The sequence below is a fragment of the Macaca nemestrina genome, chromosome Y (genome assembly GCF_043159975.1).
Source record: "Macaca nemestrina isolate mMacNem1 chromosome Y, mMacNem.hap1, whole genome shotgun sequence".
NCBI lineage: Eukaryota > Metazoa > Chordata > Mammalia > Primates > Cercopithecidae > Macaca > Macaca nemestrina.
Window position 1 is genome coordinate 10,787,561 of NC_092146.1, and position 13,665 is coordinate 10,801,225.

Consider the following 13,665-nt stretch of genomic DNA (forward strand, 5'->3'; position numbering starts at 1 on the left):
TCCTGGAGCTATGCTTGACATTTCTTCAGGTTGGCCCATGTCTGCTTCTCCTAGAATCATGGGACTATCCCATGGGTCCCACAGAAAAGACAGGCAAGAGTCCATGGTGGACACTTCTCCAAGGAGGTTTCCTTCTCCACCAAGCCACAAAGACCTGTTACTAGGAAATGGTGACATTCATTGTGATGCTAGCCAGAGCTCACAATGAGGCCTGGTGCCCTGAGACTAGTGCATATGCATTCGTGAGGCAGGCTGGAGCACCCAGCTGTCAAAGCCATCAGTCTACCTAAGCAGAAGAAAATGGTATAGGCAGAGCTGATCTGCTATCAGGAAAAAGGCTACATGCAAAAACCCACTTTGGGACCCTAAAGTCTCAACCTCAGGGCCCCTTCTGGCCATCTCCATGGTCAGGTCATGCTGGAGGAGGCAGCATTTCTAGACTGTGAGTTTGTCTGTGGAAATTACTCTTCTGACTCAATTTGTGAAAGAGGCTGTGTACAAAAATCAAGTCCCACTAAGACTGGAATATAGTCTGGTGTGTTGTTGAGGGTTCTTTGGCTGAGAGAATCATATCTGAGAATTGAGAGGCAGGTTTCAATGAAAGATGGAGGAGACCTTGACCTCACTGCCTCCCTTCATCCTGGGCCTCACAGAGAGTCCCATCCAGCAAGAGCCCTATTAAAGAGCCCCTCCACAATGAGAAGGCCAGACAGATTAAGTAAAACAGAGGCTAGATTACCAGGCAAAAGCCAGATGTGGCTGCCTGCTTCTCATCCTACAGAAATCATGCAACCCTCCCATGGAAGTAGGAGAACAAGAGTTTCCTTGTCGGTGGCTGTAACAGGGATTTACAATTTTAAATGTACCAAAACTGCCCAGTCATCAAAAAGTGACAGTGTTTATAAAGAAACACTGACACAGTAGATTCCCCTGAGGGTCTTTCACCATAAACTGTGAAATGTTTAGTGTGGAAGTTGTTGAGCTAGACACAGGAAACTCTTGGCTGACAAGGGACCTGGAAGTCAAAAAGAAAAAAAAAAAAAGAGGCTAATGTGGAGGCCCACATCCCACCCACCATCAATCCATTCCACTCCTATGTAGCTCATGGTATGAAATCCCACAAATTAGGATTTTGCCAGGATGGTCCCAATTTTCATTTCTGATGATTTTTGCATGTTGGAGTACTCCCACTTGAACACAGGGCCATCATGTGGACTGCTTGTGCAATTATGTGAATGCAAAATGGAATTTGAAGCCCCTTCTGTGTTACCTGTCTTCAATATTTTTGCAGGTGAAGTTGTGGGACCATATCTACCTCTTACCGGATTATATCTTCACCCCTATCTGACCTAATTGCTGTTCATACTCTATGTCCCAGAATAAAATCCATAGATGGTGGAGGAGTGCTTGCTTATGAACCAAATTAGAGGTAAATTCAAGGGGCCCTGCTGAGAGAACTGCTACTCTCTCCCCCTACTTTGGCTGCAGGACAAGGAAATAATGGGAGATGACTGTTTCTTGGTGTGGGATTCTCTTTCTTTCTAAAATAGTTTATTTTGTTTTTGCAGGGGGAGGTGATTTGGAACTCAGTGGGTCGTGATCAACCTCCCAATTTACTGAAGATTTATGATCCACAGAAAAATAAAGAACACCAGGACCAAGAGCCCAAGCAGGGTCACAAAGACGAGCCATCAAAAGATTGGAAGACTAAGAAAAGAGAAGCGTTGAAGTGCATTAACCAATGCCTTTAAGCAGACACCACTTAGAAGCGCGCGCACACACACACACACACACACACAATACCAGGCACACTGACATCCGATACTTGCAACATTCCCATAGAAACACACAGCTCAGAAGATCCTGAGTCTGCATCATTCTGCAGGAGGCCACACCTGGAAGAGAGCAACTTTGGGGAAAAGAGGCAGGCTGTATCTAAAAATCACAGTGGGGCAAATTTCAAAAAGACTCACACCTATAATGTCTAGGCAGGCCTAAGGAATACTGCAGATCCTTTTGTATCCTTAAGGATTGCATGGTTTGCCTCTGGGGCTGTGCTTGATGTTTCTTCAGGCCAGCTCATGTCTGCCCCCTCCTAGGATCTTTGGACCCTCCCATGGATACCACTGAGAAGACAGGTGAGAGTCCATTGCCACTGCAATTCGAGAGATGACATCTTCTCTGCCAAGATGCAGAGACTTGTCACTAGGCAATAGTGACATTCATTGCGATGCTAGCCAGAGCTTACAATCAGACCTGGTGCCCTGAGACTAGCGTATGTGCCTTCGTGGGGCAGGCTCTAACACCCAGCTGTCAGAGATATCAGCCTAGCAAGCAGAGGAAAATGGCACAGGCAAAGCTGGCCTGGTGTCTGGAAGAATGCTGCCTGTGAAAACTCACTGCAAGATCCTGGAGGCCCCAACCTCAGCACCCTGTAGGGCCATCTCCATGGTCAGGTTCCACTGGAGGAGGTGGCATTTAGAGACTGTGAGGTGATTTCTGGAAACTCCTTTTCTGACTCCATTCTCAAAAGAGAATGTGTATGTGCAAGAATCAGAACCCACTGGTACTGGGATAGAGTCTGGTGTGTTGTTGGTGTTCTTTGGGTAACAGAATCATACCTGAGACCCCAGAGGCAGATGTCACTGAAAGATGGCTGTGTTCTTAACCTCACTGCCTCCATTCACCCTAGGTCTTTCAGTGGCTCTCTGGGAAAGGTAGAAACAAAGACAAAGGCAAGTCCGAGGTGGAACAATATTCTCACATCTCAGACTTGCCTCTTATGGGTCAGATGAGATGGAGACAGTTTATCAGAGGCCATCTATGCTGATGGCAAGCCTGAAAAGTCATTGTGGGGCACAGTAGTTTCCCCAAAAATGCAAAGAATAATAAAGGCTCATCAGAAAGAATAAGCAGCCTTGTGCTGGAGTCCAAGCAATGTTCAATGATTCATGTCAGATGACCCGAAATCCTCCTGCAAAGTGCAAACAACCTCAGCTCCCACAACAAGATGATGACTCCTAACTGGAAGGCAGCCAGTTTACTGGAAGTCCCTTTTCCTCTCTGATATTCCTGGCAGCTAAATAATCTGTTGTTAGAGAAAGTACCATCCAGCAACATCCCAATGAAAGAGGCCCTCCACAATGAGAAGGCCCTGTAGATGAAAGGAAAGAGAGGCTACATTACTAGGGAAAAACCAGACATGTCTGGCTGCTTCTCATCTGACAGAAATCATGCAGCCCTCCAACAGAAGTGGAACAAGAGTTTCCATGTTGGCGACTGTCATGGGAATTTACAATTTTTAAAGTATCAAAGCTGCCCAGTCATTAAAACTTGACAGGGTTTAGAAGGAAACACTCATGCAATGGATTCCCTTGAGGGTCATTCTCCATGAATTTGGAAAGGTTTTGTGTGGATGTCATTTAGCCTCACCCAGGAAACCCTAGGCCAATGAGAAACATGGAAGTCAGGAAAAGAAGAGGAAAGTGTGTAGGCCACATCCCACCCACCATCAATCCATCACTTCCCTTTGGCTCCGGGTATGAAAGCCCTCAGATTGGGAGTTTGCCAGGATGGCCCCAATTTCCACTCCAAATGTTCCTTGCACGTTGAAATACTCCCAGCTGAACACAGGCCACGGTGTGGATTGCTTGTGCAATTAAGGAAATGCAGTGATGGATTACAAACACTTTCTGATTCATCTGTCTTCATTCTTTTTATTTTTACAGGTGAACTTTCCTGACCCCATCCATCCCTCACCATATTGTATCCTCACCCCTTTCTGACCTTCTTGCTGCTCACACTTTATGTCACAAGATGAAATCCCAAGATGATAGGGGAGTGACCCCTCATGACATGAAGCACCTGCTCAGCTGTGAATTGAATTCAAGGTAAATTCAAGGGGTCCTGCAAACAGGATGGCTAGTGTCTCTCCCTGGTTTGGTCACAGAACAGCAAAACACTGGAAGATGTCTTTTTTTGGTGTGGTGATCTCACTTTCTTTCTATAAAACTGGATTTGTTTGTGCAGGGGGCACTGATTTTGACACTGGTGGGTCTGAGCCCACCTCCCAGTTCACTGTGCATTCATGATCCATAGGAAAAAAAAGAAAAAAAAAAAACCATGGAACCCCACAGCCCATGCAGAGACACACAGACAGACCAATATGAGTTTGGGAGACTCAAAAAAAGAAGTGCTAAGGTACATTAGCCACATTCCTTTAAGCCGACTCCACTTACAGGCGCACACACACACACACTCACACCATGCCACACACATGCTCAGACACCAACACTCACAACACTCCCATAGAAACACACAGCCTGGCGCCTCCTGAGGCTGAGTGCTTCTGCAGAAAGCTTCATCTGGGAGAGAGCAACCCCGGCGAACACAGGCAGGCTGTACCCAGAAATCACAGTGGAGCAAAATTCAAAAAGATTCATCCCTACAATATTTAAGCAAGCCTCACAGATCCTGGAGATTTCTTTGGACCTACTTGACATTTCTTCAGGCTGACTCATATCTGCCCTCTCATAGGATCATGGGACAATCCCCTCGGTCCCACAGAGAAAACAGGTGAAAGTCCACTGCTGATGCAACTCCAGGTTTCTTTATTGCCAAGCCCCAGGAAATTGTTACTAGGCAATGGTGACAACCTTCTTTCTTCCCCCTTTTGAGACTCTCACTTATTAATGGGAGTTCTCACTCTTATCATCACTACCTAGGTCTTCCTGAAAGACAGATCTACAGTAGTTCTTGTAATATGCTTTTGCTGAAGCATTTTGATGCACCAAAGCAGTAACAAAGCTTCTCATTATTTGGAGGAGCATGGGTAGCAAGCAGGGGAGCAAAAAGCAGGTTACTATATCATTATTATTCCTATTATGAGAGTTTTAAATCTTCCTAGCACTGGAAACCATTTTCCAAGTACTGATCTAGTATCAAACCCATGCCAAACCTGTACAGGCACATGTGCCAGCTTTGTCATATCTCTGACTATATTTTTGGCTACTTGCCCTTAATTATCTATATGCAGACAGCAATTGCTTAGGTAAAATTTTCCACAGGCCCCTCTTTTAGCTGCTAGTAAGTAGTGTAGGGCAAATCTATTTTGATAGATAGCATTCCTCACCTGAGTTTCCTGTCTAGTTAAAACAGTCAAAGCTCTGCTGGTTTTATTAGTGATTATTTATAAGATAGTTTGTAACTGTATGATCCAGTTGAACATGTAAATGAGGGTTTAGTATCCCCATGAGTCAATCTGTGTTTAAGTGGCAGAACCATAGTACTGTATAATTATTTCAAAGGGCCTCTCATCATCTTTCCAATTACCTATAGCTATGCTCCTCTTTTCTCAGGAAGCATAGACTGGAAGCCCAGGAGCTCACCTGTTTTGATGGGCAGTAGGAAAAAGGAAGGTTTAGTGGTGCTGATAATACAACTACCTGCCCATTGGTCAGGTAACTTGCCATAGTCTCAAGTAGAGTCCAGCGGGGACTATCCAGTCTTGATGAGACTCTGGGTGGGTCCACACAGTTTGCAACTTTGGAAACTTACTAATCGGATTTTTCTTAGTGTAGTTTAAAACCCACCAGGTGACTGTTTTTGCCGTTCTGTTATACAGGTTTTGCCCAAGGCAATGGGGCAAGATTCCCACAGGGAGGATGAAGTTCTGTCGTTCTCTAGCTATGCAATACTGCCCAATAGTTGAGTTTCTTAAAACACAGAAGTTACTAGTGTGGGCCTTCTGGACTGGGATCATATCGGGAACTGGATCAGTGGATACTAATTCTCAGGTTTCCCAAGGCCATTGGTCTACCATAGTGGTTCCCTCACATACATAACAGGAAGTAATATTGAGGGAATGGGCTACATTTTCTGCTAACTTCAGGAACAATTTCTTTGTTTTCCCTGGGAGCTCTGGTACTGGCACATTTGAATCATCATAGAAGGTCTGAAACACTGGTTTGGGAGAGCAGTTTCTGACCTCTCCTCAGACTAAAATATTTACTCGAGGATCCAGTCCAGCTCCACTGATCCCTAGAGTTACATGTTCTCCCTTTTTTCAATGGCAGTTTAGGGGATTGGTGATTATTAGTTATAAGGGGTTACAGTGGCCACTCATGCAAGAGGAATCTCCCTTTCCTTTTTGAAGCCATACCGGATCTTTTTCATTATTTTTCCAAATAGCCCAAATGACACAAGACCAGTAATTACATATTTCATCACATAGGCCTAACTCATGGCAAATATACTTATTCTTTGCTGTATAACTTTTTTCCTAATCTAGAGAGCCCATCCTAATCCTTGCTGTTACTATTAATTGTGGCACAAGCATAAAAATTTAAGGTTATGAGTTTGGGGGTTCCTTTTCCTGCTGTTTTAGCTATTATTTTAATTGTATCACTTAGAAAGGGACCAGTTCTTAATCTTATTTCAAAGACAGTGATCATAGGAGGCTCAGATGGGTTATAGCACACATCAGATCGGTAATTTCCTGGGCTGCACACTTTATGCTGAGGGAAGTTATACAGGCAAGTTCCTTTTGAAGTTCCTAGGCATTCATAATAACTATGGAACAGATACATTGTTTTAACTTGTTGCCCTACCTCAGTAACCTGATGAATATGCTGGAAACTGTCCTCCAAGTGGGTAAAAATCAGTCTTTATTATACAAGTCAAACTTTTAATGAGAATAAGTCACAGGATGAGTTTCCTCATGCTCTGGCTGTGTGCAGACCAGTCAGCTTCCTGGTGTGACTGGAACAGGGCTTGTCGTCTTTCTCAGAGTCACTTGCAGAGGTTGTCTGGGCTCAGTCTTGCCTTCCAGGTCTCAGGAACTGCAGGTTTTACATGACAGTGATGGGCCTGGATTACTTCTACCTTCATGGTAGTGGAAGTGGTCAAAATGACAGTTTGGGGTCCTTTGGGGTCCTTTCCACCATGGCTGTAGGGAGGCTATGTTCCAGGCCTTGATTCATACATGATCACCTGTGGAGAAGGGGTGAACTAGGGAGAGTAAGCTAATAGGGCACCTCTAACTAACCCAAACTGAAATTGTTCATGTAATTTTTCCTAGAGCCTATCACTGTTGCTCTAACTCAACTTCATCTCTCTCTCGATCATCTCTCTCTCGAGGAGTGCCTAGGAGTCCCCACAATATGGGAGTGTATCTATGATATAATATTTTATAAGTGAAACATCCTGCTCTTTTAGAAGGGGCACATCTAATCTTAAGTAATACAATAAGGTGAGCCTGTAACCATTTTAATCCTGTTTCCTGGTACACTTTCCGTAAACTGTTTTTGATATTTCTATTCATTCACTCCACCTTTCCAGACCTCTGAGGTTGGTAGGCTGCATGAAGTTTTCATGTGATTTCTCAATACCTTCGCTGTCTTCTGCACCAAGTCAGCTATAAACACCAGCCCATTATCTGAGGTGATTCGTAAGTGAAGTGCAAATCTAGGAATAAGATCTCAAAGAAGCACATGGGTTACTCCACAAGTTTTTTCAGTTTGTGTTGGATAAGCCTCTACCCACCCAGAGTAAGTATACACAAAAACTAGTAAATACATGTTACCTCAACACTTTGATATTTCTGTGAAGTCCACCTGGAGGTCTTCAAAGGGGGCTGTTCCATAAGCTTGTATGGCAGGCAGAACAGCTGTACCCTGTCTCACATTGTGCTGCTGGCAGGTAATACATCACTGTGTCACTGTTTTGGCAAGAGCTGACAAATGTGAGATATAGAAGTACCAGCCTAACAATTTTTCAAGTGATTCTTGGCCTAGATGGGTAGTTTCATCCACAGCCAGTACAATCGTGGCTCCTAGCAACTGTGGCATGACTATTCTTCTGTTTGGTAACCAGATCTATCTCTCTTTTGCTGTTGACCCTCCTTCTGCCTGGTAGGGGGTGAATGTTGCTTTTTAAGCCTCTGAGTCATCTCTGAAATTCCCTAAAGCAACTGTGGTAGAAGTTCGTTGGTGTCCCCTGCAATGCATAACTGTCACCATTTGGGGTTTCCACACCGCTTGTAATAATTACAAGATTTCCTACTGATGTATTATGCCCTTTCCTCCAGAGCTTCACAGTCCCTTTTCTTTATACAATTCTCCATGCATTTGGAGGGTTAAGAAGGTATACTGAGAGTCAATGTAAATGTATACAGTCTTACATTCACTGAGTTCTAAAGCCCAAATTAAAGCAATGAGCTCGGCTTCTTGGGTTGAAGCATTCTGGGGCAACAGTTTGGCCTCAATGAGAGTGTCCAGGGTTACCACTGCATATCCTGCATAGCTCTCACCTTGTGGGTTGACAAAGCTGTTCCCTTCCACTTACAGTTCCCAGTCCACTGATGCCCAAGGCTGGTCCTGGAGGTCACATCTGTTAGAGTAAACTGAGTCCAACACCTCTGCACAGTTGTGCTTGACAGGCCTTCCTGATACCGGGAGCCAGGTGGTGGAGTTCAGGTTATTACAAACTTCAATGGTTATGCGGGGATTTTCACAGAGCAAGCTTTGGTACTTGGTTTGTCTAGTATTCATTAGCCAATTATCTCCTTTGGTATCCATTAAAGTCACCATAGCTTTTAGGGGCCTTCATGTTCAGATTTTGCCCAAGAGTTAGTTTATCTGCTTCTTGTGCTAGCAGAGCAGTTGCTAAGGCGCTCACACACGGGGGCCAGCATTTAGAAACCCCACCTACTTGTTTAGAGAGGTAGCCACCGGCCTTGGCCAAGGCCCCAAAGTCTGGGTCAAAACCCCAACTGCAATTTTTTGTCTCTGACACATATAGTGTAAATGACTTCGTCGGATTGGGCAGACCCCAGGGCTGGGGCTGACATGAGTTTCTTTTTTTATTTACAAAAGGCTTGCTGTTGTTGGGACACCCATTCAAAAGGTTCCTGGTCACCCTCCTTTTTAACCCCATACAGAGTCTTGGCTAGTACTGCAAAGTCTGGAATCCACAGTCTTCAGAACCTCACAGCTCCTAAGAATTATCTCACCTTCCTTCTGATCTTAGGATTCAATAGGCTGCAGAAGAACTGCTTTATTTGACCCCAAACTGCACTCCCCCTGCCGGATAGTGAATCCCAAGTAGCGTACCTTCTGTCTGCATATCTGAGCTGTCTTCCTGGACACCATATACCCACAGTCCTCCAGGTGCTGAAGCAGGGCATCCGTCCCTCTGGCACACCCAACTCTCATGGGGTATCCCAGCAGGTCATCGATATACTCGAGCAAAATGCAGCCTAGGTCTTTGGCGGGGAACTTTGGGAGGTCTCAAGCCAGCACCTCCTTGAAGATGGTGGGGAAGTTCTTGACCCTTGGGGAAGCCAGGTCCAAGTGTAATGTGTGGTAACACCTGACCCAAGATCTTCCTACTGAAAGGCAGTTTCTGGCTCTCAGGAGATAGTTTGATGGTAAAGAAAATGTCTTTCAGATCCAGGTAGGTGAACCAGCTGTCTTCAGCTGACAATAACCCCAACAATGTGTACAGGTTAGGTACTGTTGGATGTAAAGTCACTGTAGCATCATTGATCAAGCACAAGTCCTGTACTGGCCTGCAGTCCTTGGTCCCTGGCTTGGGAACAGGCAGGAGGGGAGTGTTCCATGGAGACTGACAAGGGACTATAATTCCAAAGACTCTCAGGCATTTGAGATGAACCTGGTTACCTTGAAGAGCTTCTCTGGGGACCGGGTACTGTCTTTCCCTGACCTTCTGGGCTCCAGGTTTCACATCTATGAGTGCAGGGACTTGGCTGACTGCCAGCCCTGAAGGATTATCTTCTGTCCACACTCTTTGCCAGCACTTAGCCAGAGTTGGTTCTATCTCTTGGCCTGGCTCAGTTAAGAAAAGTCTCCATTCATCCTCCCAGGGGATCATAAGGGCCATGAAGAATTACTTCCTGTCCCCTTAGGGCACAAGTATGTGGCACAAGTATGGAGCAAGCAGAAAACTTCTTTTGCCAAGACTCCTCTGGTTCTGATTATATCCATAATATTTTTGGATAAGGGGGCCACAGGTTGTTACTATAGAAAGTTCAGCACCAGTATCGACAAGAAACTCAATGTCTTTGGCCCCAACTGTCATCCTGACTGTGGGCTCATTGGGGATACCTGAACCCCATGCCCCTTAGTCCAGTAACCCTTCTGCCAGATTAAACAAGGACCCTTCTTCCTTGTTTGAGACCCTCTGGCTCAAAGCCATTTAGTTTCTCTTTTTAACTGGGGGCACTCATCTTTCCAAATCCCAATTTCTTTACAGTATGTAAACTGGTCACACTGCAGGCATGGTCGGTCAGACTGGAGGTTTTTCCCAGGACCCCCCATCCTCGGCCCTTCAGGGGACCTCTCTAGTAGCTGCAGCTAGCAGGTCAGGTTTTTGATTGGCTTGGCACTCACTTTCCTTGCAGATTTCTCTATGGCCTGCTGCATCTCTATTCACAAACACTGGATAGACTATTTCCAATAACTGAAGTGTTCACACCCACAAACTCAGCCTGTTTCTGAAGTTGTCCTCTAATGTCTTCTGTGCTTTGACTAACTAAAGTTACGTTAATCATATGCTGATTTTCAAGGCTTTCAGGATCACAGGAAGTATACATATGATAGGCCTTACATAATCTTTCATAAAATTGTGCCAGACTCTCTACATTTCCTTGAATGACTTCAGAGACTACGTTTTAGCATTTATGGCCTTCTGAGCTCACTTCTTTAACCCTTCTAGAACTTCCCTCTATCACTTTAGACTTTCTATAACTTCCCCTTCATTTGGGTTCCACTGGGGGGCCATTTCTGGCAATTGGATCCTCACATATTCCTAGGGGTTTTGATAATTGACTGGAGCATGTTCCCCCAGTCACTTGGTTGCCTCCTGGAGCAACTTTTGCCTTTCATCTGTGTTAAGAGGTACACTAGCAGCTGGTGGTAATGGACCTAATTAGAGTTGTGGGTCTGGATAATAGTTTGGAACAAATCAATTAAAGCTTCAGGCTTTTCAGTATCAGATGTTTTTTTGTTTTGTGGTTTTTTTTTTTCCAATTTATGAGATCAGCAGTGGTACAGGGTTGATACACAAAGGCAGGCCTTTCCACCATATGCCTGATCTTGTCTACCCCAGTATACTGCTGCTCCCTCAGGGGCATCTGTATCCCAGTCTTAGGTTGTAAGCAAACTGCCAAGGTTGGGATTTCTCCCATGGTTTCACACCCTCGCTTTTCTACTCTGGTCAGCCTAGGGATGTGTGCGTCCTGTGGAGGCACAGGTGCTGTGGGTTTAGGAGTGGAGAGTCTCTCTTCTTGGTAAGGGGAGGCATTGTCAGTTTCATTAATAGCCATGAATCTTCTGATATGGGGTTGGACAGAACTTTAGGAGCTGGTTTCCCTCGGCAGGTGGAGCGGGATTCTTCCTTGGACATATGTCCCTTTGCCACTAACACTGCGGTTGCTGCCTGTCCTCTTAACCACTGTGGAGGGTCTAAAACCAGTTGTAAACAAGTGTCTGTGTATGGGAACTGGTCCGGGTGCCTTGGCTTACAGGTTATCTTGTGCCATACCTTTGAAACAAGGGACATATCTAGGCTTCCTTCTGATGGCCAGCCCACTTCTAATGCTGGCCAGGCTATCTTACACAAAGTTCTAAGTTTCCGGGGTCTCATAGTAACTCCATAATCTCTTGTAAATCCCTTCTTGAAATTGTTATACATAGTTCCTAGTGGGGTGGGCTTATTTGTGTCTGACCCATTTTTCTCCCAGGACAACACTCACACTGCAAGAGGGAAACGGTAATGGTCATTCATTTGTCTAATTCACACTAAACCATGTAACTCAAGCCAAGTCAAAACCAAAACCAAAGTGCTGATAAAGGCATGTCATGGGTGATCAGGCCATGCTTCCACTTAAATGGAGTGGGCAAGTTTCCAAGAATGGTCTTACCCTTTTCCAGATGTCCAGACTCCAAGTTCCAGTTCCTTCCATCGTTCAGCCACTGCATCAATCCTCAGTGGAGGCCTGCCATGCACTGCCTTGGTGAGGCATCCCACTGGGGCAATTGCCCACCCAGAAGCACTATCTGGATTTGTGTGGCTCAAAATGGATGGAGTCTCCCACAGGGATGATTCTCAGGGCAGTCCTAAGCTGCCTAAGGGACTATCTCAACTTTCCACTAGTCACCTTGCTTCCCACTCAGCAAACCAACAAATTTAGCAGGACAAGCAACAGACAAAACCCTTCTGACACCAGTTTAAAGAAGGAAGCAGTTTTATTGAGCAGGAAGTATCAGCAGGCTTGTGTCTCAAAAATTGAGTGCCCTGAGAGAGAGATTCATGTGCCTTTTAAAGGGATATGACTCTAAGTGGTCCGTGTGAAAGGGTTGCGATCAATGAAGCAAGCATGGAGTACATGTCGGAGGCTTCATGCATTGACAATCAGGACAGAACAGAAGAAAACAAAAGTTTCACAGTGCATTCTCATACAATGTCTGCAAACTATAGATAATACAAGCAGTTAAGTCAGGGGTTGATTTTTAACTACCAAGCCTGAGGTGCAGTGCAGGGCTGTCTGACTGTCTATTTCATTTCTACCTTTCTGTAGCTTTTGCTTCCTCTTTCTTTTTCTGAGATAGGAGACAGTAAGAGTGGTGGTCTCTTTCCTTACAAGCTGAAATATGGGCCATGGTATGGACTGCTTGTGAATAAAGGGAATGCAGGGATGAAATCCAAAGGACCTCCTGTGTCATCTGTCTTTATTTGTTTTGCAGGTGAAGTTGAGGGACCCCACCCACATCTCACCAGATTGTATCCTCAACCTTACTTGACCTTATTTCTGCTCACACTCTGTGTCCCAGGAAAAAATCTGAAGATGATAGATAAGTGCCCCTTCATGATGTGAAGCACAAGTTTGACTGGGAACTGAATTTGGGGGTAAATTCAAAGAGCCCTGTGCACAGGACTGCTAGAGTCTCTCCCTGGGTTGGCTGCAAGACAATGAAACACTGGGAGATGTTTGTTTTTTTTGGTATGTTGTGCTACTGTTCTTTCTAGAAGGGTGGCTTTTTTTGCAGGGTTAGGTGATTTGGATGATGGAGGGTCTCAGCCCCACTCCCAATTCACTGAAGATTCATGATCTGCAGAAAAATGAAAAACACAGAGTTCCACAGCCCACACACAGTCGTAAAAACAGGCCACAAAAAGATTAGGAAACTCAACACAAAAAGTGCAGGAGTTCATTAGACACACTCCTTTAAGCAAACTCCACTTACAGGCACACACTCACACACACACCATGCAACACACACATGCAGGCATCCGACACTCACAACACTCCTACATAAACACACTTCCCCACAGCTCCTGAGGCTCTGTGGTTCTGTAGGAAGCCTCACCTAGGAGACAGCAACCCCAGGGAACACAGGCAGGCTGTACCTAGAAATCATGATGCAGCAAGATTCAAAAAGAATCACATCTACAACATATAGGCAAGACTGAGGAATCCTACAGATCCTTTTGAATCCTTAGGTATTTTGCAGTTCATTCCTGGGGCTCTACTTTCCATTTTCTCAGGTGGCTCATGTCTGCCCCTCTCCTGGGTTGATGGGACTAGCCCATGGATACCACAAAAAAGACAAATGAGAGTCCATTGCAAAGAGACAGCAAAATGGA

General features: G+C 45.1%; 1 long non-coding RNA gene across 1 annotated transcript; it reads left to right on the plus strand.

The window, feature by feature from the left end:
- Positions 1 to 286: 286 nt before the first annotated feature.
- LOC139360994 (uncharacterized) lies at positions 287 to 3,889 on the plus strand. The gene is made up of 4 exons (XR_011618578.1): positions 287 to 442; positions 1,292 to 1,429; positions 1,569 to 2,138; positions 3,729 to 3,889. It is a non-coding gene; the product is annotated as an uncharacterized lncRNA (long non-coding RNA).
- Positions 3,890 to 13,665: the final 9,776 nt, after the last annotated feature.